Raw genomic sequence first — 26,155 nt, forward strand, 5'->3', positions numbered from 1 at the left:
GAGCATCTAGCTATAAACTATATAATGGGGCAGTATCTGCACCAAAGTGTAACAACACTGGTATTGTGTGTTGCTACCCACTTGTATTACAGAAACACTATGCTACTATCTCATTTGAATTATTGTTGTTCTTTGTATGTTGGGCTACTAGATATGTTCCTCTTCTCCTTCAATGTATTCTTCATCCTCGTGATCTCTCTGTGTGCCCTCCAGCCCCTCTGGTTTTCTGTAATAACTCTGTATGCCCCTGATCCCTGTGATATCACTGCGTGCCCAGACCCTCTGGCTCCCCGTGTTCACTTGGTGCCCAGACCCTCTGTTCCCTGTGTCGTCACTGCAAAAACCAACCTGTGATCCCCATGATGTCGCTATATGCCCTAAGCCCTCTAAGTTCCCTGCAATGTCGCTGAGTGCCCCTGCCCCCGGCCCTGGTCCCCTAGATATCATTGTGTGCCCCATACCCCTCTCATTTCCTGTATTGTCACTGTGTGTCCCCACCCCTCTGGTCTCCTCGATGTCGCTGTGTAAACTCAGCCACTCTGGTTCCCGTGATGTCTCGCTGTGCCCCTCCCCACGGTCCCCATGCTGTTGCTGTGTACCCCAAACCCTCTGGTTCACTGTGATGTCTCTCTGCGTCACCTCTAGTTCCCATGCTGTTGGTGCCCAGACCCGCTGGTCCTATTGTACCATTCCTTCCTGTCTCTGTCTTGGCACTTGCACTTTCTGGATGTCGCTAGATCAAGTCCAGTGGCTAGTCTTTGCATTCCTGTTCATGGCCTGTGGGAGTGTTTTTCCATTTTCCCTTGTCTTCGAGCGCTTTTGAAGTGCATTGTGAGGTTGCTGTGTAGATGGACCATCATATCAGATCATCTATCACTGTGCTTACTCTCTCTACTCTACACCATCACTCAATTAGAGTGTAGCTACACCCCTCAATCAATTCGGCCTAGCTGCTCACATACGATCACTACCCCACAAACACCTCATCATTCTAATAGAACACAGCTATAGCCCACGAAAAACGGGCTTAGCTACACACATAAGCGTCCTGCAGGCCTAACGCAGCCAGAACCCAGTCTTTGTCTCCACCGGCCAGACTGCACACATTGCACTTATACCAATACCACCACACCTAATGCTAGTATGCAGCTTCCATCAGGCAATTACATCAGCTGCACACTTAACTGGTGCACCCAAGCATCCTTCTTCACCCTACTCTTTCAACTGACCTGGACTACGGTCCCCCCCCGAGGGCGTTCAACCTACCAGCGCTTTGAGGTCATACCAATGATATATAGAGCGCTGTATAAACGCCAAATAACATAACATAACATGACATGACATTCAGTGGTAACGATTTTATTTAGTTTCAATTATATTTGCAAATAGCACCTTATTTGGCTCTACAACATGGTCTGCCTATTCCGTGAAAATTTGAGTTTCATTTCCTATGTATTGTATTTAAATGTATTCACAGGCTTGCCCCTACTTACTTAGCTGATCTCATTGCCTTGCATCAAACTTCTCGCTCATTAGGACTGAAGCAACATTTTTTTCCAGTCCTTAGCTTTCCTACTTAACTATGCTTATATTGGTTTGACTTTGTCTTTTTTGTGTACTTATCTAACATTGAAATCTGTTTAATTTGTTTTGTACTGCCACCGTATAACGATTTGTTCCGAACTTTGTTAAAAGGGCTGTAAGACTACAACAAATAAAAAAAATAAAAAACACCAACAAAGAGATACAAATATCGGACGGTGAAATGGGTCCACGTCTGAGAAAACCCAAGAAGAAAACACAATTTAGAGTAGTGCAATGCGACCATGTGTCGCCTGGACAGAAAACTCTACATAGAGCAGTGCAATCCACTTCCATGTCAGAACACCGAGTGTGAAAACACAATATTTAGTGGTGCAATGCATCTATGTCTGACACACCTAGATAGAACACACAATATAGGGCAGTGCAGTCCACTTAAGTCTGAATACGCAAGTTGAAAACACTATGTAGAGCATTAGAAAATGCCATGTTGATCAGTACAATGTACTTAATTTTGACACCTTCCATAGTAATGCACTTGCATGACAAAACCTAGATTGAAAAAACATAATATAAAGCTGTACAATTTACCTATGTTTTAAAAATCCTTGATGTACTACACAGTGTATACGAAAATAGAATGTGCTTATGCCTGACCACACCTAGACAGAAAACACCATATTAGGCAATGTAATATGCTAACGTCTAAGAATATCCAGGTATGAAACACAGTATGGAGCAGTGCAATGTGTGTATGTCAAAGTATACCTAGATGCAAAACACTTGTAAGAGCAGTGCAAAACACCCAGGAAGAAAAATACTATATGGAGTAGTGCAATGCAATTATGTCTGATTAACATGGTGCCAGGACATGATGATACTGTTAATTCAGCATTTGGAGAATGTAGCATAATGATGTTGGTAAGCTATTGATTAAGTAGTCACAGTGTAGAGCAATGCAATGTAGCCAAGTTATGGGTTAAACTTGTTTAAAATGCAGAGCAGTTATGTTGTTACTGTAAAGAGGACACAGCTGGAGATTCTTGTTACTCGAGTGTTGCTGAGAGTTTCATCCCAGCGGGCTGTCTGGCTAGGATGCTAGGTGAACAGGCAAACAGAAGGGCTGCTAAGGCATGGCTGTCCTGGGTTTCTTTATGAAGTGTGCAGTTCTGGGTGACATGACTCAGCCATCATTGAATCCGCAGTGGGAAGGGCAGGCAGTGGTACGGAGGGAGCAGAGAGCAGTGGGACTCGAGCGTGGATTCTCTTTAAAAGAAGAAGGAACAAATTATTTCATTGGGAAAAAAAAGAGCTGGAGGGTGAGTTACACATGCTTTCCAGGCTACGTGTGGAGATTGGCTTCAAAACAGCCTGAAACATTCCATGTCCATCTGCCCTATCATTCTGGGACCAAAAGCAACACATTATATTTCATATCTCTTAGTGGCATTTCCCATGACATGGACATGTTACCATTCCTCAATATTCAAAGGGAATGGGTCTGTGGTAAAATAGCATTTAGTAGATCATTGATTCCCACTTAACCAGAGTTGAAGGACTAGCTTGACCTTACCAAACAATTATTTCATTGGAGTCAATTCACAAATGTATTACTCTGAGTAACTCAAACTTACCGTTCACTTATTCATTGTCAGAAATCAGCATTTCAGTGATCAGGGCTCTGTTGCACAATCCTGTATTGTCCCTTGCACCATCTTCAGTTGTGAGAATTGATAACTAAGCACTCTTCTTATGCCACAATGTCTTAGGAGGACATTTACCAGGACACAGTGTCGCAGTAAGAACTTATGTCTTCATACAGAAGCACATTACAACATAATCGGAAATTACTAGACCGTGACCCGAAGGAAGTGCTCCTCTTGCCTTCCACTTTCAGTTCCCCCTTAAATATACCTACTCCTGTGTGGCCTTCTGGGACTAGCATAGTTCCACCTTGGGACTAGTGGGATTTGTTCTGGAATTTTGGATTTCTCTTCCCAAGAAATTGCGTGTCTACCTGACTTCCACTGAAGTTACTATTTGGATTGGAGTTTTTCTCCAATGTGTGATACATACTAGGACTTGTGGTTCCTCCTTCTTACATTCTCATTTTGTCAGGTAGTTAGGCCCTACGCTTTTTCCTCCCTTTGGACCTTCATGATGTGATGTGTCCCAGTTGTGCTGTTTGGTTCTTTTTTGTCTTGGCGCTTGCTACCTATTTGCAAAATTACTGACCTTATTGTTGTTTGCTCTTGCAGCAGCTGCAGGTCGCTGTTATTTCTCCCCCCCCCTAGGTTTGTGGCACTGCCTGATAGTTCCATCTTACTTGTGGTCATACACTGTCCTTACATTGTACAAGAGATGTGTAAGTGTTCTGCTCAAGGTATCAATCCACTCAGACAGTACCACCCCATTCACAAAAGGTGCACTATGAATAATTCAGGAGTAACCTAGATTTACTCATAGGAACTTCTTTTGTGAATCAAAATGCTCTCTTCAGTAGTAACTAGAGTTACTCATAGTAACCTCGTACTAACCTTGTTGTGAATTGGGCCCATTGTGTTTGTCCTAGCCATCATAAACAAGACATTCACTTAAGTTTGGTTTACAGCCTAACCTAAAATGTCTTACTTGTGGATTATACACTTTAGATGTTGACTACCATTCCTGTATGTACAGTACAGGGTTAGTTTTTTAAAGTAAAGATGTATGAACATTGGGAATTCCAACATTAATGTTTAACATATAATTGAATACTAAAGTAAAATCAAATATACTTTAACTATTTTATAGATCGTAAAGTTAAGTAATTTTTAATACAGTATTAGATAGACATTTCTGCATTTATATTGTTGGTGTGAGTTGATTATTGTGCAGATTATGTAACATAACATCAAAGGGCATTGAACCTTTGGTGATATGTTCATGTTGTAAAGGTTAACATTGCAACCAATGAATAATCTTGATAGTTCCTTATTTGATTATTGTGTTTGTGGTTGACGCTTGAGAGTGTGGATTGTTCTAGAAGTGCACCTACACAAAAGTGAAAGTGGTGTAATGTGACCTATTAAGGTTTATGTATTTGGAAGCCTGTTTTTGCTTGGTAGGTTTTTAACTTTGATACTTTTCATTGAAGCACAATGATAATTTGGTGTGTGGAATATACAGCAGATGGCTGTCATTTGTTTTTCATGTGCGTTTTGAAAAAGTAACTTGAAAGTTATGTGCATATTTGTTTATACAGAAATCTAGGACAGAAGTTGTACTTGATCTAGATTAAAGTCTATGTGCCATAGAGGCTGTACCAAACTTCCACATTGAGTGCAAAATTCAAACCTGGGGGAGGAGGGGTTAGAAGAAGACAGTTATAGGGGGCCCTTTTTTCCAATGTAAAAATGTTGACAGGTGGGAATGCCCCCTGGTTGTCCGCATTCCTGCCCCCTTTTGATATGGGTGCCATTCTTTTTGTTATGGAATTTGATATCAATTAATGTTTGATATCAAAATGTTTTGATATAAAATGTTATATCGATTTGATATGTTTTATATAAACGGCTATATAAAGTGTGTTTGTGTAATTTGATACGGTTTGATATAAAGTGTATATCAAAATGTTTTTGTTTGTAAATGTTTATTCAAATAATAAAATATTCATTGAACACATACATATAAAATATCACAGTAAGACATAATTCATCGGTGCATAATAAAACAGTCACACAAAAAGTTGCTGTTGAGTATACATATTACAATATGATTAAGATGCTGCCACTTGCCTTCTCAAAAAAAAACTTTTAGAAAACATTTCAGACTTCAAGTACAATAACAAGGCCCAAGAAGACAGTTTTGTTTCTGCCCTTAATAAGAAAGACAGTGCTGGCCTGTGTTGGCGCAAATCTGTGCATTTCAGGACTTGCAATATAGTCCCCTCTCTAATGACCCTATAGCCTGGACATAACAAAATAAAGTGGGTAACATTTTCAAAAGGGGAACCACAGACGGGGCAACTTGGATCGTCCGGATATCCTGTCCAATTTGCTGTGTTTCCTTTCAAGCATAAGCAGTCAAAACAAGCCCTTGTAATGAGCCAGCTTTGATGGCCTACCCTGGCCCAGACACAATACGTCTGTAGAGTGGACATCCCACTTAAAGGCTGATGGTAACCATCTGCCTGAGACACCCGTGTTACATTGGAGCGTATAGCCACAATTTCCCTGGTTACCGCTTCCTTGGAAGATCTTACTTCCCTAGTTTGTATCATCCTGGTGGTGGGAGGCACGAGCACATGGTTCGCCTTACACATCAGCTCTTTAATTGATTTTAGCCAAGGTATTTTATGCCACAGATCCTTACTCAGGGTTGCCTTTATTATAAAGTGGCAGAATGAGGTATTGGTGTTGCCCCAAATTCTTAGGCATAACATGCTTGGGGCAGCTGCCCAATCGTCCTCCAAACAGGTCATCCCCAATTCTCTGTGAACCTAGGCACAAGAAGAAGAAACAGGGAGCCCCAATAATCTTTTGAAGTAGTGATTATCCCTGGTCTGCATGTCACCAGGCTTATGATACCCCCAGAGAGCTGCTCCCTATAGAGAGACTGCCTTGACTTGCATGGTATATACTTTGAGTGCCGATTCAAAGTGCCAGGTATTGGCATATTTTCAGGGACAGTTTTATTGCATGTTCCTTACTTGTTAGAGACACAGAGTATGATTATTTGGGTGTCAGATTCTCAATCACCCTCGGGATCACATCCCCCTTACAGGTTATGGGGCACATCTTGATAGACCTCCTGCCTCCACTACAACTCACGACAGCTGATTTTACAGAATTGATTTTAAGACCTAGGCTGTTCATGAAGGAGGCATAATCATCCACCAAGGCCTGCAATGCCCTGAGGGTTCTGGCTATGAGCACTGTATCATCGGCGTAGGAATGGCCTGCCCCCCCTCTTGCAGAAAGTCCACACCAGTGTTCAACAAAACCTGCAACAGCCCATTGATGTACAGAGTGAAGAGTATGGGGGCCAATAAACATCCCTGACGTACACCCAGTATGATGTCAAACCACTCGGTGCACCTCCCACATGGTCCAAACCGAACATTGGCTTTGGTGTTCGAGTGGATCTCCCGCAACACTTCCAGAATATCCACAGGACAACCCATTGACTCAAGCACGTCCCACAGCTTTGCATGATTCACTTTATCAAAAGCCGTGGTTAAGTCTGTGAACGCTAGGAAGACTACCTCGCCCTTACAGAAGATAAAGTTCAATACCAATAGGTACAGGTTGAGCACCTGCTCCATGGTGCCCAAACCAGGGTGGAAACCAAATTGTATATCCGTTAAGATGTTCCTCTCAGTAAACCAACACTCTATGTGGCCCAACAGCACCCGGCCAAACATTTTAAACTATGTATCCAACAGAGAAATGGGGCGATACGAGGAAGGTTTGGTGACATCCCCCTTTTTGAAAATCAGAAAAATGGTTGCCGTCTTCCACGATGGTGGATAATGGCCTGAGCTTAAGCAAGCATTAAATGCTGCGGTCAGCAGCAGGGCCCATAAATCAATTTGGCTCATGAAGATGTCAGGAAGTATGGCATCCAGGCCAGGTGCTCGATTTCGAGATTGTGCCCCAATTGCTTTGGTCACCTCATCCAAAGAAAAGCCTAGAGACACTCCTGTGCACTGCTTTTCGTCTTGGCCATCGTCATACAAGGTTCCAAAATAAGAGATCCAATCTTCAGCCCCCACATGGGTTCCCTATGGGCCTTGAGTTCCCTTATCGCAAGACCCCCTTCATACAAGTTCCCAGAAGCCCTTTGCATCATTTACCCTGATGGCCTCTAGAAATTCCTCCCAGGCCATGACGTCCAGCTCCAGTTTCCTTTGCTCAATTGTCCTGCAATTGTCAGTACGCGCCTGAGCAATGATGCTTTAGGGCATCCAAAAGGGCTGATTTACCAACCTGCATATAGCTACTAAGAGGCCCACCATTACCCGTTGGCTGTTCGATTCATCCATGATCCCCATTAGGGCAGGCTGTCGGGTGGCTAATATTTCCAAATGAAAGCCAGAACCAAAACTTTCCCCCATTTGATTCTTCTTTGTGATGCCACATCACTGTCTACTTGGCACAAAACGCTAGAAGCGCTTGCCTCCACATCAGTTAATCCCTTAATAGTTAACACCAATGGGTAATGATCACTGTTCCCCACTAGAGCGACTTCAAAACTCTCAATGAGTTTCCAGAGGCCCAACGAAAGACAAAAATCGTCTATGGTGGAAGAACCCAAATGATTGTTGAACGTGCGTTTGCCGGGGTTATCTGGATTAATGCGCCCATTCACTGAGCGCAAGCCCCACTCAATAAACCAGGTGCTCAACTGGAGGCCCCTGGTACAGACCCTTTTATCCTCCATTTCCGGTTCAAGAACCCTGGACATTTGTTCCTCGATGGGTTCATAGAGGTCCTTAGAAAGACCACAACCCATTTTTACTTCAAAGTCCCCACCCAAAATAAGTATTTTCTTGAGGTTCATTGGGTCAACCATATACATATCTACAAATTCCTTTAGTTTAGACCAAACCTCCCCCTCTACCTAGTTTAGACTATTGTAGAAATTTAATAAATCGAAACCTTCGGTGCCCGGGGACTTAAACCTCAAGAGTTGTAGGAATTCCAACCTGGTCTCAACCACCACCACCCTACAAGGTAAGGAGGCTTTGACCATCTCTGCCAAACCACCAGAACTCTGCCCTCTCCTGTTCTTTTTGGCGGGGATGCCATACGAAGCATAGCCATCCAAATGGGGCAGCTCCAACTCCCAAGTTTCTTGCAGTAGTATGATCTGGTGGCGTTTCAAAAATTCCACGTTCTCATCCAACTGCAATTTGCTCCTTGAGCCAGCTATATTCCGGGAGACAAATTCGATTTCCTTATCCACCCTATTTTGTTCGAGCCCTGAAGTATTGCCTGATTGCCCCCTCCCCCCCCAAGGGTGAGCACTGCTGTCCCTCCTGTCAATCCCAGGCACCCATCAACATAAGTGGTTCAAATCGATTCTGTACAATACAGTTCCCAATAGGTTCTGCCCGCCCCAGTCGGTCACAGCCATTAATCCCCCCAGTGACCCATGAAGGCATGTGTTCCACGGTGGGGGGCGGCAGATAGAACAACACTACCCCGATACAAATCCCCCATTCCCCTTGACCCTCCGGTAGGGCTGCCGCCACCCTCCCTTGGGGATACAAATAATCCAGGCCCACCAATCTGCTATCTAGTGTTGAGCCATTATCCCTCAGACCCCTTGTTAGGTTAAAGGTCACCATGTGGCTGGCTGTATTGTGGTGTCATTCTCCAACCCCATATTAGTCACCCTTAATTAACTTCCTGGTGGGAACTTCCCAGCCCACTCTTCTAGCCACTAGCACTGATTTTGTTTGGGTTTATACTAGGGCCCATTATATTCAAGTTAATCCAATGTGTAGCTTTATTCATCAATGATGTGGTTGTTTCTAAAGCACCCGCAGGTAGGCTCTGGGCCCCCATTATCACACCTACTAAGGGGGCCGCCTGTGGCGGATGATTAAGTACTGTGCTAGCCCTGCCTTCCCACCCTCTGGATGTATTTTTAGACTGGGCACACGGAGGAGGATTTGCCCCCTCCATAGACAGCCCTAGGCCAGTGTGACTTGTTAATACAGCTGTGGGAGTGGGCCACGGAGGGATATGGCTAGTGGTTATACCCTCTACCCCTGTCCCATCTGACTACTTGCCCTGGTGGTGGTTTGCTCTAGACGCTTTCCACTCCCGGTGCTATTTTGATTGATGGCATTGACTCTCATTTTTAGATCTCCAATTGTGTCATCCATTATCATCAAGGTTTGCATAACCCCTTTTTTTAAATGTTTGCAACAGGGCATATTTGGCCTCTAGCTTGGTTTGCCATTGAACATCCAGGGGAGGGCACCCCATCAGATGCCCCCTGTTTGCATCCAGTAATAAAAATAGGGGTTTAAATTTATGGTCTAATAACGCCTCCAACCAGGTTGTGTCGTCCTCTTTTGTAGATGATGCTATGGATTCATCCCTGGATAGTGATGTAGGCCCCAGATCATCTAGGGTCTCCTCAACCAGCCTAGGGATGACCGGTGATATTGCTCTTTCCCCGGGGGTGCTAGATGTTTCAATATCCTTATTTTCTGACGACACTCCCGAGGCACCCCCCATGACAATCCCTTGATACACAGGATGCTGGGGACAGAAATCATTTATCCCATTTCGCCACCTGCCATTACATTAGTAACCCCTATTGAGGAGGCGGCTTACCAGATGGCTTTTTCTGTCACTTGTATTCTGTCAGCCAAGTTCCCACCATGATTTTTGGATAGGAGTCCAACGACAGATGGCTCACACTTTGTCTAGGATTAAGGGCCCTGACAGCTGGCTTTGTGATTGTCTTAGGGGTTTTTATATGCTTTGATTTTATTGTCGCTAGTGGCCATAGTTCCTTCCTCTCTTAATTTGTGCTTTACCATCCTTAAGGCAGATCACCTTAGCCAGCCCACACAGGGATCCTTAAAAGACTGACAGAGGAATAGTCAGGGGAGAAGGGAAAAAATGAAAGTGGTGGTTCAGAAGGCACCAAGAGCGGTGCCTGCACAGTAGAGAGTACCACAGCCAAGCAGCAAAGGTGCAGGGTCCAGGGTTGTAGCTAAGGACACAGGCCGACTATCTTAAAATCCGTTAAGAAACAGCAAACAAGTAAAACAATGTATTATAACCAATGTTTTAAAAATATATATATACTTATGCAACAATGCATACAGTATTCTCAAAGCAAAAGGTTGCACCATGCATAAGTTGCGCCCAAAGCTCAAATAAAATTCATGACCCGCAGGGAGACAGACAAACTGCCTGCAATTTTCCCAAAAGGTGGGGAGAGGAGAGCAACCCTGTCCTTGCAGCCCCACTAAAAGCAACAAATCAAGTAAGTGTGCTTAATATTGCACACTGCCTGGGTGAAAGGCACTCCTAGACACGGGGGAGAGTTATGTCTCGCAGCCCCCTTAAAAGGATATAACCCGTCACACAAGAAGAAAGAGGGAGAGGAGAGCCTTGCAGCCCTCTTTACAAGAAGGTCAGTAGAGAAAAACTCTAGAGCACATCGAATAGTTCGGATCAATAACTAAATGCAGCTAAACCTGAGATGTGAGGTATTATAAAGCAAGAACTCACATATAACCCAACATTTGAGCCAGCAAAATAGATACATTAAATACGATGTTTAAACATGCTTCATGGTTAATGCATGGTTAATACGAAAGTATGATTGTACGATTGTATGGCAACAGCAATCAACAGTCAACAAGGAGTCCACAAAGGATAAGAATAATAAAAAGCACTATGGAACACAAGTCACATGCACACGGGCACAAAGACAGAGACCCTGTGTCAGATGGGTGATACGGGTTTGCTACGAAATAGCAACTTTAAAAGGAAATGTCACAAGAGCAGTCACAGTCACAGTATCAATTTCAATGTCAAAATGGCAGTTTTTAGCAGCGTTCCCGTTTGTATTTCCTTTTTCAGGAATATGCAAAAATGGACAGGGGAGCAACAAAACATAGCGGCCACTGCACGACTAACGAAAGCTGAGCAAGACTCCTGGGCATCAGCGATCCTCCAAGAGGATTCGGGAGATAAGCTTCCAAAGTATTGGGTCCCAGGCAAAGTAAAACAGATTGGGACAAGATCCACATTCCCATAGTAGGAGGCCGCAGGGTATCACAGATTAAAGTACCAATGTTAATACCTGTGTTAAACCAGCATTAGACTGGCCAAGAAGAACTAACAGGACCAAATGAGGGCAGGGAATGCCTGACGGCTAAGGGAGCTTCCTTAGTCCGACTCCCTCCCCCCCCGCCCTAGAGGCCCAGTCAACACAATAGAGCACACTACCTGCAGCCGCAGTCTGCGTCAGACCGTCTGCCAATGTATTCCCCCAAAGCATCGGCCAGAACTGGAGATGAACAAACAAACAGGACAAATTCAACAGTTGTGCAGGGACACGCGCACACGCCACCGAAGGATGCCAAAGGACTCAGCAGGACTCTGCTTGCTACGCTCCTGCAAACGCTTCCTAAGCAGGAAGGCTCCTCCTTCCTATTGTTAACCCCCTCCTTGCCATAGCACAGAGACCAGGGGAAAGTGTTCCAAGGACACCAAAGGACTCAGCAGGACTCCCATTCACAAAAGGTGCACTATGACTAATTCAGGAGTAACTCAGACTTACCTATTTGGAAGCCTGTTTTGCTTAGTAGGTTATTCAATTTGATACTTATCATTGAGGCACCCATGATAATTTGATGTGTGGAATATACAGCACATGGTTGAGATTTGGTTTTCATGTGCTTATTTGTTCATACAGAAATCTAGGACAGAAGTTGTACTTGATGCAGATGAAGTTCTATGGGCTAAGTTGAGGCTCTACCAAGCTTCCACATTGAGTGCAAAATACAGATCTGAGGGTGAAAAGAAGACAGTAGTTATAGGGGCCCCTTTTTTCCAATGTAAAAGTTTTGACAGGTGGGAATGCCCCCTGGTTGTCCTTATTCCCGCCCCCTTTTGATATGGGTGTATTTATTTTTGACATGGAATTTGTTATCAATTAATGTTTGATATCAAAATGTGTTGATATAAACAGGGTAATTCATAGAATTTCGCAGAAAAGTGTCGCAAGCGGCTGGCGCAGAGTGTCCGCGTGCGATTGACTGCGCCAGGCACGTGCGATAAAACCGATTTCCGCGCACAGCGTATTCATGGATTTCATGCTCCCAAACCAGCCGTGGCGCAGAGAATCGCAGCGACCCTGCAGCAGCGCCAGTAACGCCCCCAAGAACGCCCTCGCGCAAGGAAAAGCCAGCAAAATCGCTAAATCATCGCAAAGGGCTGCGCTAACCCTGGACCAGTTTACAGGGCAGCCAAACAAGGAACGCAAAGCGGGTAACGTGCATATCAGGGGTACACGTGAAGTCATACACGCGATTAGCCAGGGTAAGTGTATTACAGGGGTACACGTGAAGTCATACACGCGATTAGCCAGGGTACGTGTATTACAGGGGTACGCGGGAAGTTTAACACGCGATTGGCCAGGGTACGTGTATTACAGGGGTACGCGGGAAGTTCAACACGCGATTAGCCAGGGTAAGTGTATTACAGGGGTACACGTGGAGTTATACACGCGATTAGCCAGGGTACGTGTATTACAGGGGTACGCGGGAAGTTTAACACGCGATTGGCCAGGTTACGTGTATTACAGGGGTACGCGGGAAGTTTAACACGCGATTGGCCAGGGTACGTGTATCAAAGGGGTACGCGGGAAGTTTAACACGCGATTAGCCAGTGTAAGTGTATTACAGGGGTACACGTGAAGTCATACACGCGATTAGCCAGGGTACGTGTATTACAGGGGTACGCGGGAAGTTTAACACGCGATTGGCCAGGGTACGTGTATTACAGGGGTACGCGGGAAGTTTAACACGCGATTAGCCAGGGTAAGTGTATTACAGGGGTACGCGGGAAGTTTAACACGCGATTAGCCAGGGTACGTGTATTACAGGGGTACGCGGGAAGTTTAACACGCGATTGGCCAGGGTACGTGTATTACAGGGGTACGCGGGAAGTTTAACACGCGATTGGCCAGGGTACGTGTATTACAGGGGTACGCGTGAAGTTATACACGCGATTAGCCAGGGTACGTATATTACAGGGGTACGCGGGAAGTTTAACACGCGATTAGCCAGGGTACGTGTATTACAGGGGTACGCGGGAAGTTTAACACGCGATTGGCCAGGGTACGTGTATCACAGGGGTACGCGGGAAGTTTAACACGCGATTAGCCAGGGTACGTGTATTACAGGGGTACGCGGGAAGTTCAACACGCGATTGGCCAGGGTACGTGTATTACAGGGGTATGCGGGAAGTTTCACATGCGATTTGGCCAGGTACGTGTATTACAGGGGTGCGTGGGAATTATCACACGCGATTTGGCTTGGTACGTGTATTACAGGGGTGTGCGGGAATTATCACACGCAATTAGGCTGGGTGGGTCCTCACAGGTGTTCCCTGTACACCCTCCACAGCCCCTGCAGGCAGCCCACAAAACAGGGGACTACCCTGCACACCTGCTCATGTCCCCCTGCACCCCCACCCCCCAGCAGTGCAGGGGCACCCTCCACCAGGCCCCCACTCATGTCTCCCACCACCCCCACCCCCCAGCCACCAGGGGCACCCTCCACCAGGCCCCCACTCATGTCCCCTATCACCCCCACCCCCCCGCCACCAGGGGCACCCTCCACCAGGCCCCCACATATGTCTCCCACCACCCACACCCCCCAGCAGTGCAGGGGCAGCCTCCACCAGGCCCCCACTCATGTCCCCTATCACCCCCACCCCCCCGCCACCAGGGGCACCCTCCACCAGGCCCCCACATATGTCTCCCACCACCCACACCCCCCAGCAGTGCAGGGGCACCCTCCACCAGGCCCCCACTCATGTCTCCCACCACCCCCACCCCCCAGCCACCAGGGGCACCCTCCACCAGGCCCCCACTCATGTCTCCCACCACCCCTACCCCCCAGCAGTGCAGGGGCACCCTCCACCAGGCCCCCACTCATGTCTCCCACCACCCCCACCCCCCAGCCACCAGGGGCACCCTCCACCAGGCCCCCACTCATGTCCCCTATCACCCCCACCCCCCCGCCACCAGGGGCACCCTCCACCAGGCCCCCACATATGTCTCCCACCACCCCCACCCCCCAGCCACCAGGGGCACCCTCCACCAGGCCCCCACTCATGTCTCCCACCACCCCCACCCCCCAGCAGTGCAGGGGCACCCTCCACCAGGCCCCCACTCATGTCTCCCACCACCCCCACCCCCCAGCCACCAGGGGCACCCTCAACCAGGCCCCCACTCATGTCTCCCACCACCCCCACCCCCCAGCAGTGCAGGGGCACCCTCCACCAGGCCCCCACTCATGTCTCCCACCACCCCCACCCCCCAGCCACCAGGGGCACCCTCCACCAGGCCCCCACTCATGTCTCCCACCACCCCCACCCCCCAGCAGTGCAGGGGCACCCTCCACCAGGCCCCCACTCATGTCTCCCACCACCCCCACCCCCCTGCCACCATGTGCAGCCCCCACCAGGCCCCCACTCATGTCTCCCACCACCCCCACCCCCCAGCAGTGCAGGGGCAGCCTCCACCAGGCCCCCACTCATGTCTCCCACCACCCCCACCCCCCAGCCACCAGGGTCACCCTCCACCAGGCCCCCACTCATGTCTCCCACCACCCCCACCCCCCAGCAGTGCAGGGGCACCCTCCACCAGGCCCCCACTCATGTCTCCCACCACCCCCACCCCCCTGCCACCATGTGCAGCCCCCACCAGGTCCTCACAATGTGCGTATTGGTCAGCCTCCACAGCCAAAAAGCCCTACCAAGTAACCCATTCACCCACATGGAAATGGAAATCACATGTTACACCCCCAATGTTCATGAAGCAAATGAACCCATGTCCGTCACACACATATTTTCCAATTGAATGGGAAAACACACAACATGACATGCATGAAACCAATGAGATGAAACCACACAGTGAACAATGTAAAAAAAAATGTATTAGAAAAAAATACGAATGCTAAAGAAAGAAAACTAACTACAATGTAAATGTGAAAAAAGAAGCTGCATGTCCGCATAAAAACACAAAACTAGAAAATCTAATCCAAAAAATGTTGTCCAAAGTGAAATGTCAAAACTCTCCGTGCAACAAAGAACTATGTACAAAAATAACAAGGGTCCATCATCACAACAGAACTAAGGAAACCTCCTAAAAAACCTACCTAAATATCAACTATATACAAAAAGTGGAGCAGTGTCCGTCGACTCCAAATCATAAGAAAAAACAAAGGAAACCTAAAACTAAAGAACTATATACAAAGGCGGCGGGCAAGTCCAGCGGCTCACTCTGTGGTGTTCCGGGCCAGGGCATCATCGAACTCCTGTTCGATGTCCCGGAGGCGGTCCAGTTCCATGGCCCCGAGGGTCCGCAGGGACGACGCCGTGTCCTCCTCCAACCCCCTGCGGATTGCCTCGAGGCACTCGGCCCGCCTCAGGGCCCTCCGCATGGAGTTCTCCGCCCTGACCATTGTGAGCCGCGCCTCTTCCGCCCGCCGCCGCTCCGCACCTATGGCGTGGCCCAACCGCTGCCACACGGAAGACACTCTCTGTCCTGGGTCCTCCTGCCCTCCGGCCGATGCCTGCCCCTCCGATGTCGAAGGCCCCGAGCCTTCATGGCTCCCACCATCTTGCTGCTGCTGCTGCTCTGCCTCTGCCCGTGCACTGCCTCCTGCTGCCTGCACATCCTCCGCCGGCTGGGGTGCAGTTGTTGATGTGGCCACCCCTGCTGGACGTCCGACTCCCGACTGTGGCAGAGATGCCTCCTCCACCAGCCTGGCCGCACTGTCAGAGGCAGCTCCACAGGGCACCCAGGTGACTGATGGGTGGGAAGATGGCACAGAGGACGACTGGCGCGTAGGGGGTCCAGTTGAGGAGGGGGTCGGAACAAGCCCCATCAGACGGAGGAATCCGGTCTGGGTGACCTGTCCCAGCAGGCTGACGTGGTCAACGAGCCATTCGAGATGACGTGCAGTCTCTCCATGAAAAGACTGCAGGTCACCTCGCATGGCCCGTTGACGCAACGCCACACCAGCCAGGACAGGCTCAACCCGGACCTGGATAGCCACGTCCGCAGGCAGAGGAAGGCCAGTTGACGTCAGCTCATCCCCTGCCTGAAAACGGGTCTGGACGTAGGCATCCCTGCTGGTGCAAGATGATGCAGGGACAGGATCGGGGACAGGATTGCACACAGGCACCTCCGCGGCCGCCTGTGCTGCCTCCTGTCCCTGGTCCTGGACTGCACCACTAGCACCAGTGGGATCCCCACCTCCAGACCCCGTCTCTGGTGCTTGCACGGCCTCCTCCTCCACCAGACCCCCCACCAACCTGGATGACTCTGTGCCATCTTCCCCTGTTGGGCCCTGTGGGGTCCCAGCTGCCCCTTCTGCTGCCGAGGAGTCCAACTGCAACCTCCGCCTCTTGGACCTCCCCCCGGCAGCTGCGGCCTGGGACGCGGCACCGGACTCCTCACTCCCCGACGAGATGACAACACGGGAGGGGAGCCGGGCCTTGCGTCTCCGGCTGGCGGTCGGATCCCCGCCGCTGTGCTCCACAGCACCTTCTCCGCCCTCTTCATCAGTTGACGCTGCAGACAGGGAGAAACAAAACACAGGCATCAGGGCACTGTACAATGGACACATACACGCATGACAGTTGCACATGAGTGGCATTGGCAAACCTCAGACATGTCATCACAATCCCCAACACACATGTCATTGCAACTGGCACACATGAGCCATACCACAGCCATATCGCAACTGCCACCACCATCCCCACACATACAACAGCATCAGCAGCCAAAGGGGAGCCATACATCACATGCAACACAGGAAGTGCACCACACATGTACACACACCACCACACTTGCATGCATGTCTACACCTCTGCCAAGTGTCGCACTGTTCAGACGGGCATCCATGTCACATCTGCCAATCAGGCTTCCACATACCGCTGTCACATGCATCCATGTAGCATCACTGTTGCACCTTTGACAAATACACACACATGCACATGTACACAGTGCTCATACATGCAGCCGAAAACAACATACATGCCTGACATCACGGACATGTCTACTTACATACACATTCATCCAAACATGTGTGCACGCACAACTGCATTTGCCATGCAAGCCCACACACACAAGCACCATCCATGTCTCACACATTACAGCCTTCGCATGTGTCAGCCCCACGGCCCTGTACACCCCCACCCATACTCCACCCCATACAAACAGATGTGCAACTGGCACAATGGGGAATGATCACCACACGCCCTGCTCACAACCAGGATGCATGTACACTCACCGCTCGACTCCAGACGGCTCTGCTTCTCTAGGACCTGGACGTGGAGCGCTGGGGATATGCGTTCCAGGACCCCCATCTGTTCTTCCGACAAGTGGCCCCGGCGCCCCTTGGCATCCGCTGCCTTCAAGAGGCGCCGGGCCTTGTTCAGGGTCCTGGACCTGAAGTCCTCCCAGCGCTTCCTGACATGTTGTAAGTCCCGGACTGCCACCCCCTCCGCGTTGATGGCAGTCACGATGTCTGTCCAGATCCGAGTCCGTCCTTCCTTGTCGGCGCGGGAACTTCCAAAGAGGGCATCATACTGCCCCAGGACTTGCTCCACCAGGACACCAACTTCGGTGGCACTGAAGCTGGGGCCCCTCTGCCTCTCTGGCCGGGGGTTGTCAGTGGTCACAGATGGTGTTAGCCCCGACATGACAACCCCAGAGGCAGGAGTGGGTGGGCAACTGGGTCCTGGGGCTGGGCTGTGGAGCGATGGAATTCCAGTCGGGAGTCTTCTGTTCCAGCAGGGGTGGTCACAGCAACAGCACCCCTGGCTGATGTGCAGGCAGCAAATGGCAGTGCACGTGGGCAGCAGGCAGTCAGGCAGCAGCAGATAGCAGGTGGGAGCGTGCTCGGGGCTCTGGGGGGCAGTAATTCGGCCTTCTGGGCAGGAGCGTGGTCTCCCGTGTGCTCACGCGTGGCCAGCTTGGTACGGAGTGAATTGGCACGTGAAAATCCTGCACGTCAGCGTGAAAACCGAGGAAAGGCCCTTAGCGCGTAAGCGCGTCAGCACGCATACGCGATTCCATTGGACCAAAGGCCCTCAGCGCGTAAGCGCGTCTGTGACGTGACCCGCACGGGTGTTTCCCACACAGCACGTGATGACAGAGCACACGTGGAAAGACTGCACGTCAGAGTCTCATTGCGTGTGATTGGTGGAAATGGCCGTACACCGGGATACAGGTGCGCTGACGTACTTGCGTGTGTAAGTGTCCGCGCACACCTCATATACACGTACATAGGCCAATCGCGTGTACACGCACTTTTGTCCAATTACACGCGATGAGACTCTGACGTGCAGTCTTTCCACGTGTGCTCTGTCATCACGTGCTGTGTGGGAAACACCCGTGCGGGTCACGTCACAGACGCGCTTACGCGCTGAGGGCCTTTGGTCCAATGGAATCGCGTATGCGTGCTGACGCGCTTACGCGCTAAGGGCCTTTCCTCGGTTTTCACGCTGACGTGCAGGATTTTCACGTGCCAATTCACTCCGTACCAAGCTGGCCACGCGTGAGCACACGGGAGACCACGCTCCTGCCCAGAAGGCCGAATTACTGCCCCCCAGAGCCCCGAGCACGCTCCCACCTGCTATCTGCTGCTGCCTGACTGCCTGCTGCCCACGTGCACTGCCATTTGCTGCCTGCACATCAGCCAGGGGTGCTGTTGCTGTGACCACCCCTGCTGGAACAGAAGACTCCCGACTGGAATTCCATCACTCCACAGCCCAGCCCCAGGACCCAGTTGCCCACCCACTCCTGCCTCTGGGGTTGTCATGTCGGGGCTAACACCATCTGTGACCACTGACAACCCCCGGCCAGAGAGGCAGAGGGGCCCCAGCTTCAGTGCCACCGAAGTTGGTGTCCTGGTGGAGCAAGTCCTGGGGCAGTATGATGCCCTCTTTGGAAGTTCCCGCGCCGACAAGGAAGGACGGACTCGGATCTGGACAGACATCGTGACTGCCATCAACGCGGAGGGGGTGGCAGTCCGGGACTTACAACATGTCAGGAAGCGCTGGGAGGACTTCAGGTCCAGGACCCTGAACAAGGCCCGGCGCCTCTTGAAGGCAGCGGATGCCAAGGGGCGCCGGGGCCACTTGTCGGAAGAACAGATGGGGGTCCTGGAACGCATATCCCCAGCGCTCCACGTCCAGGTCCTAGAGAAGCAGAGCCGTCTGGAGTCGAGCGGTGAGTGTACATGCATCCTGGTTGTGAGCAGGGCGTGTGGTGATCATTCCCCATTGTGCCAGTTGCACATCTGTTTGTATGGGGTGGAGTATGGGTGGGGGTGTACAGGGCCGTGGGGCTGACACATGCGAGGGCTGTAATGTGTGAGACATGGATGGTGCTTGTGTGTGTGGGCTTGCATGGCAAATGCAGTTGTGCGTGCACACATGTTTGGATGAATGTGTATGTAAGTAGACATGTCCGTGATGTCAGGCATGTATGTTGTTTTCGGCTGCATGTATGAGCACTGTGTACATGTGCATGTGTGTGTATTTGTCAAAGGTGCAACAGTGATGCTACATGGATGCATGTGACAGCGGTATGTGGAAGCCTGATTGGCAGATGTGACATGGATGCCCGTCTGAACAGTGCGACACTTGGCAGAGGTGTAGACATGCATGCAAGTGTGGTGGTGTGTGTACATGTGTGGTGCACTTCCTGTGTTGCATGTGATGTATGGCTCCCCTTTGGCTGCTGATGCTGTTGTATGTGTGGGGATGGTGGTGGCAGTTGCAATATGGCTGTGGTATGGCTCATGTGTGCCAGTTGCAATGACATGTGTGTTGGGGATTGTGATGACATGTCTGAGGTTTGCCAATGCCACTCATGTGCAACTGTCATGCGTGTATGTGTCCATTGTACAGTGCCCTGATGCCTGTGTTTTGTTTCTCCCTGTCTGCAGCGTCAACTGATGAAGAGGGCGGAGAAGGTGCTGTGGAGCACAGCGGCGGGGATCCGACCGCCAGCCGGAGACGCAAGGCCCGGCTCCCCTCCCGTGTTGTCATCTCGTCGGGGAGTGAGGAGTCCGGTGCCGCGTCCCAGGCCGCAGCTGCCGGGGGGAGGTCCAAGAGGCGGAGGTTGCAGTTGGACTCCTCGGCAGCAGAAGGGGCAGCTGGGACCCCACATGGCCCAACAGGGGAAGATGGCACGGAGTCATCCAGGTTGGTGGGGGGTCTGGTGGAGGAGGAGGCCGTGCAAGCACCAGAGACGGGGTCTGGAGGTGGGGATCCCACTGGTGCTAGTGGTGCAGTCCAGGACCAGCGACAGGAGGCAGCACAGGCGGCCGCGGAGGTGCCTGTGTGCAATCCTGTCCCCGATCCTGTCCCTGCATCATCTTGCACCAGCAGGGATGCCTACGTCCAGACCCGTTTTCAGGCAGGGGATGAGCTGACGTCAACTGGCCTTCCTCTGCCTGCGGACGTGGCCATCCAGGACCGGGTTGAGCCTGTCCTGGCTGGTGTGGCGTTGCGTCAACGGGCCATGCGAGGTGACCTGCAGTCTTTTCATGGAGAGACTGCACGTCATCTCGAATGGCTCGTTGACCACGTCAGCCTGCTGGGACAGGTCACCCAGGCCGGATTCCGCTGTCTGATGGGGCTTGCTCCGACCCCCTCCTCAACTGGACCCCCTACGCGCCAGTCGTCCTCTGTGCCATCTTCCCACCCATCAGTCACCTGGGTGCCCTGTGGAGCTGCCTCTGACAGTGCGGCCAGGCTGGTGGAGGAGGCATCCCTGCCACAGTCGGGAGTCGGACGTCCAGCAGGGGTGGCCACATCAACAGGTGCACCCCAGCCGGCGGAGGATGTGCAGGCAGCAGGAGGCAGTGCACGGGCAGAGGCAGAGCAGCAGCAGCAGCAAGATGGTGGGAGCCATGAAGGCTCGGGGCCTTCGACATCGGAGGGGCAGGCATCGGCCGGAGGGCAGGAGGACCCAGGACAGAGAGTGTCTTCCGTGTGGCAGCGGTTGGGCCACGCCATAGGTGCGGAGCGGCGGCGGGCGGAAGAGGCGCGGCTCACAATGGTCAGGGCGGAGAACTCCATGCGGAGGGCCCTGAGGCGGGCCGAGTGCCTCGAGGCAATCCGCAGGGGGTTGGAGGAGGACACAGCGTCGTCCCTGCGGACCCTCGGGGCCATGGAACTGGACCGCCTCCGGGACATCGAACAGGAGTTCGATGATGCCCTGGCCCGGAACACCACAGAGTGAGCCGCTGGACTTGCCCGCCGCCTTTGTATATAGTTCTTTAGTTTAGGTTTCCTTTCGTTCTTATTATTATTTGGAGTCGACGGACACTGCTCCACTTTTTGTATACAGTTGATATTTAGGTAGGTTTTTTAGGAGGTTTCCTTAGTTCAGTTGTGATGATGGACCCTTGTTATTTTTGTACATAGTTCTTTGTTGCATGGAGAGTTTTTACATTTCACTTTGGACATAATTTTTTTGATTTGATTTTCTAGTTTTGTGTTTTTATGCGGACATGCAGCTTATTTTTTCACATTTACATTGTAGTTAGTTTTCTTTCTTTGGCATTTGTATTTTTTTCAATACATTTTTTTTTCCATTGTTCACTGTGTGGTTTCATCTCATTGGTTTCATGCATGTCATGTTGTGTGTTTTCCCATTCAATTTGGAAATATGTGTGTGACGGACATGGGTTCATTTGCTTCATGTACATTGGGGGTGTAACATGTGATTTCCATTTCCATGTGGGTGAATGGGTTACTTGGTAGGTCTTTTTGGCTGTGGAGGCTGACCATTACGCACATGATTGGGGATTGTGAGGACCTGGTGGGGGCTGCACATGGTGGCAGGGGGGTGGGGGTGCAGGGGGACATGAGTGGGGGCCTGGTGGAGGTTGAGCCTGCACTGCTGGGGGGTGGGGGTGGTGGGAGACATGAGTCGGGGCCTGGTGGAGGGTGACCCTGCACTGCTGGGGTGTGGGGGTGATGGGAGACATGAGTGGGGGCCTGGTGGAGGGTGACCCTGGTGGCTGGGGGGTGGGGGTGATAGGGGACATGAGTGGGGGCCTGGTGGAGGGTGACCCTGGTGGCTGGGGGGTGGGGGTGGTGGTAGACATGAGTGGGGCCCTGGTGGAGGGTGACCCTGGTGGCTAGGGGGTGGGGGTGGTGGGAGACATGAGTTGGACATGGGTGGGGGCCTACTGGCAGGTGCCCCACAGTGCTGGGGGGTGGGGGTGGTGGGAGACATGAGTTGGACATGGGTGGGGGCCTACTGGCAGGTGCCCCACAGTGCTGGGGGGTGGGGGTGGTGGGAGACATGAGTTGGACATGGGTGGGGGCCTGCTGGCAGGTGCCCCACAGTGCTGGGGGGTGGGGGTGGTCGGAGACATGAGTGGGGCCCTGGTGGAGGGTGACCCTGGTGGCTGGGGGGTGGGGGTGGTGGGAGACATGAGTGGGGGCCTGGTGGAGGCTGCCCCTGCACTGCTGGGGGGTGGGGGTGGTGGGAGACATGAGTGGGGGACTGGTGGAGGGTGCCCCTGGTGGCGGGGGGGTGGGGGTGATAGGGGACATGAGTGGGGGCCTGGTGGAGGCTGCCCCTGCACGGCTGGGGGGTGGGGGTGGTGGGAGACATGAGTTGGACATGGGTGGGGGCCTGCTGGCAGGTGCCCCACAGTGCTGGGGGGTGGGGGTGGTGGGAGACATGAGTGGGGCCCTGGTGGAGGGTGACCCTGGTGGCTGGGGGGTGGGGGTGGTGGGAGACATGAGTTGGACATGGGTGGGGGCCTACTGGCAGGTGCCCCACAGTGCTGGGGGGTGGGGGTGGTGGGTGACATGAGTTGGACATGGGTGGGGGCCTGCTGGCAGGTGCCCCACAGTGCTGGCGGGTGGGGGTGGTGGGAGACATGAGTTGGACATGGGTGGGGGACTGCTGGCATGTGCCCCACAGTGCTGGGGGGTGGGGGTGCAAGGGGACATGAGTTGGACATGGGTGGGGGCCTGCTGGCAGGTGCCCCACAGTGCTGGGGGGTGGGGGTGGTGGGAGACATGAGTTGGACATGGGTGGGGGCCTGCTGGCAGGTGCCCCACAGTGCTGGGGGGTGGGGGTGCAAGGGGACATGAGTTGGTGTTCATTAGTTCAAGGAGACATGTGCCTTTGCTGGGGGGCATGCCCATGTTGGGTGGGCTGCCTGCGGGACATGACCAGGGATGCAGGGTAGTCCCCTGTGGTGTGGGCTGCCTGCAGGGGCCGTGGAGGGTGTACAGGGTACACCTGGGAGGACCCACACTGTCAAATCACATGTGGGACTCCCCGGCACCCCTGAAATACACGTACCGTGCAGAAATCGCGTGTAAAACTTCCCGTGCACCGCTGAAATACACGCGCCCAGGCTATTCGCGTGTGGAACTTCCCGCGAACCCCTGAAATACACGCGCCCAGGCTATTCGCGTGTGGAACTTCCCGCGAACCCCTGTAATACACGTAGCCCGCTCCCCCAGGCCCGATCGCGTGAGGAACTTCCCGCGAACCCCTGTAATACACGTAGCCCGCTCCCCCAGGCCCGATCGCGTGTGGAACTTCCCGCGCACCCCTCAAATTCACGCGCCCAGGCTATTCGTGTGTGGAACTTCCCGCGCACCCCTGAAATACACGCGCCCAGGCTATTCGCGTGTGGAACTTCCCGCGAACCCCTGTAATACACGCGCCCAAGCTATTCGCGTGTGGAACTTCCCGCGAACCCCTGTAATACACGTAGCCCGCTCCCCCAGGCCCGATCGCGTGTGGAACTTCCCGCGCACCCCTCAAATTCAGGCGCCCAGGCTATTCGCGTGTGAAACTTCACGCGAACCCCTGTAATACACGTAGCCCGCTCCCCCAGGCCCGATCGCGTGTGGAACTTCACGCGAACCCCTGTAATACACGTAGCCCGCTCCCCCAGGCTTGATCGCGTGAGGAACTTCACGCGAACCCCTGTAATACACGTAGACCGCTCCCCCAGGCCCGATCGCGTGAGGAACTTCACGCGAACCCCTGTAATACACGTAGCCCGCTCCCCCAGGCCCGATCGCGTGAATGACTTCACGCGAACCCCTGTGATGCACGTACCCTGCAAATCGCGTGTGACACTTCCCGCGCACCCCGGTATACATGCACACGTATTTTTTGTCAGCGGGTGTCCGTGTTTGTGGGTACCCCTTTGCACGTCATTTTTCCTGGAGGCCCACAGTATGGGACATTCATCATGGCAGTATATAGGTGCTATTTGTTGGCGCACCTTTTGGCGCACATTTCTTACAGCCGCAGAGACGCTACCGCCTCCTTTCTTGTGGCGGTCGTGTTTGTGCCTGTGCGCTGGTTTGAGCGTGCGCTTTTTTCACCTATTCTATTCCATGAATACGTGTTGTAGGCGAGCGTGTGGGCGTTCCGCGCACTTGTGCCCTGTACTTCCCCCGTGACGCCCACGTTTTGGCAAGTTGTTCCCCATTCCGAGTGTTACGCCCGTGTTCCGCCTACTTTTATTGCTTGCGCCGCGCTATGTGCGAATTTCGCTGTGGCCTGTGCGATTTTCGCTGTGACCTGGCGCACGCTGTTAGATGGCCTGTGCGCCAACGTGCGCCAACGTGCGCCGCGCACTTTTTTATCGCACATCCGCTGGTTTTCTCGCGCACGGCCTTCCATGAATCGACGTGCGCTGCTTTTCGTGCGATTTTCGCACTTGCACTGCGATTTTCGCTATTCCACTGCGATTCGCACGTTTTTGCCCACTTGCGCCGCGCTAATTATTCCATGAATCGGCCTGAAAATGTTATATTGATTTGATATCCATTTTATATAAACGGCTATATACAGTGTGTGTACTTTGAGAAGGTTTGATATAAAGTTTATATCAAAATTATATAAAGTGTATATCAAAATGTTTTTAATATGGGAGAGCGTGTGTGCGCTGTTGCTTGATGGAGGACAAAGTGAGTTGTGAGGAGTTAGATGGCGAGTGTTGGGGTTTGGTGATGCAGGGATGACGCGGGAGTGAGTGGTGCTGCATGTGTGAGAGTTTGATAGAGGTGGAATATAAAGATAGGCAGGTTGGTTGACATCACACGGTGCAAAGAGTTTTATGAATATAAATCTAGGCACGCTAAATGACATCACAACTTGATAGGGGTTTTACAGAGTTTGAATATAATTCTATGGATTTGATATCATTTTACAAGACTTCTAGCCAATGTTTTTTCATATAGTATATTTTTCTGATATCCTTTTTGATATCAAATTATTATCAGTCATTTTTATATCACAATTAATTTTTTGATATCAAAACGTATCTATCAAAATAATACCTTTTATATGAATTTTATATAATGTTAATATAAAATTTGATTGAAAGGGCTGGCTTAATACTGCGATGGTGACCCTGGGGAGGGTTGGACAACCCTGATATATATTGTTCTGCGATGGGCTGGAAAACGCAGCACTTTTTCGGGAAGCAGATAATATGAAAAGCTAAAGCTAAAGCTATGGAGAGGGGTGAACACCCCAAGGAAGTCTTGTTGATTTGCTGGTGTACGATGGGCTGGTGGATGGTCAGGGTCTAATGGCCGGCTATGAACCCAAGGAGTTTTGGAACAATGATGAGGCTGTTTTGGAGCAATCATTTGCAGTCAACGCAAACCCTGAAGATGAGGACTGCGAATCTACGGTGATGTCAGCGGACGCAGCGATGATGACGGAGACCACTTCCGGGCCCCAGAACCCTGATGAAAAACAGATCCAAGTGTGCGGGGGTGCTGAGTACCAGACTATGGCAGAGACTATTAATATTTATTGTGCTTGCTGTTCCAGCCGGTTT

The sequence above is a fragment of the Ambystoma mexicanum genome, chromosome 4q (genome assembly GCF_040938575.1).
Source record: "Ambystoma mexicanum isolate Mex_15411 chromosome 4q, UKY_AmexF1_1, whole genome shotgun sequence".
Classification (NCBI taxonomy): Eukaryota; Metazoa; Chordata; class Amphibia; order Caudata; family Ambystomatidae; genus Ambystoma; species Ambystoma mexicanum.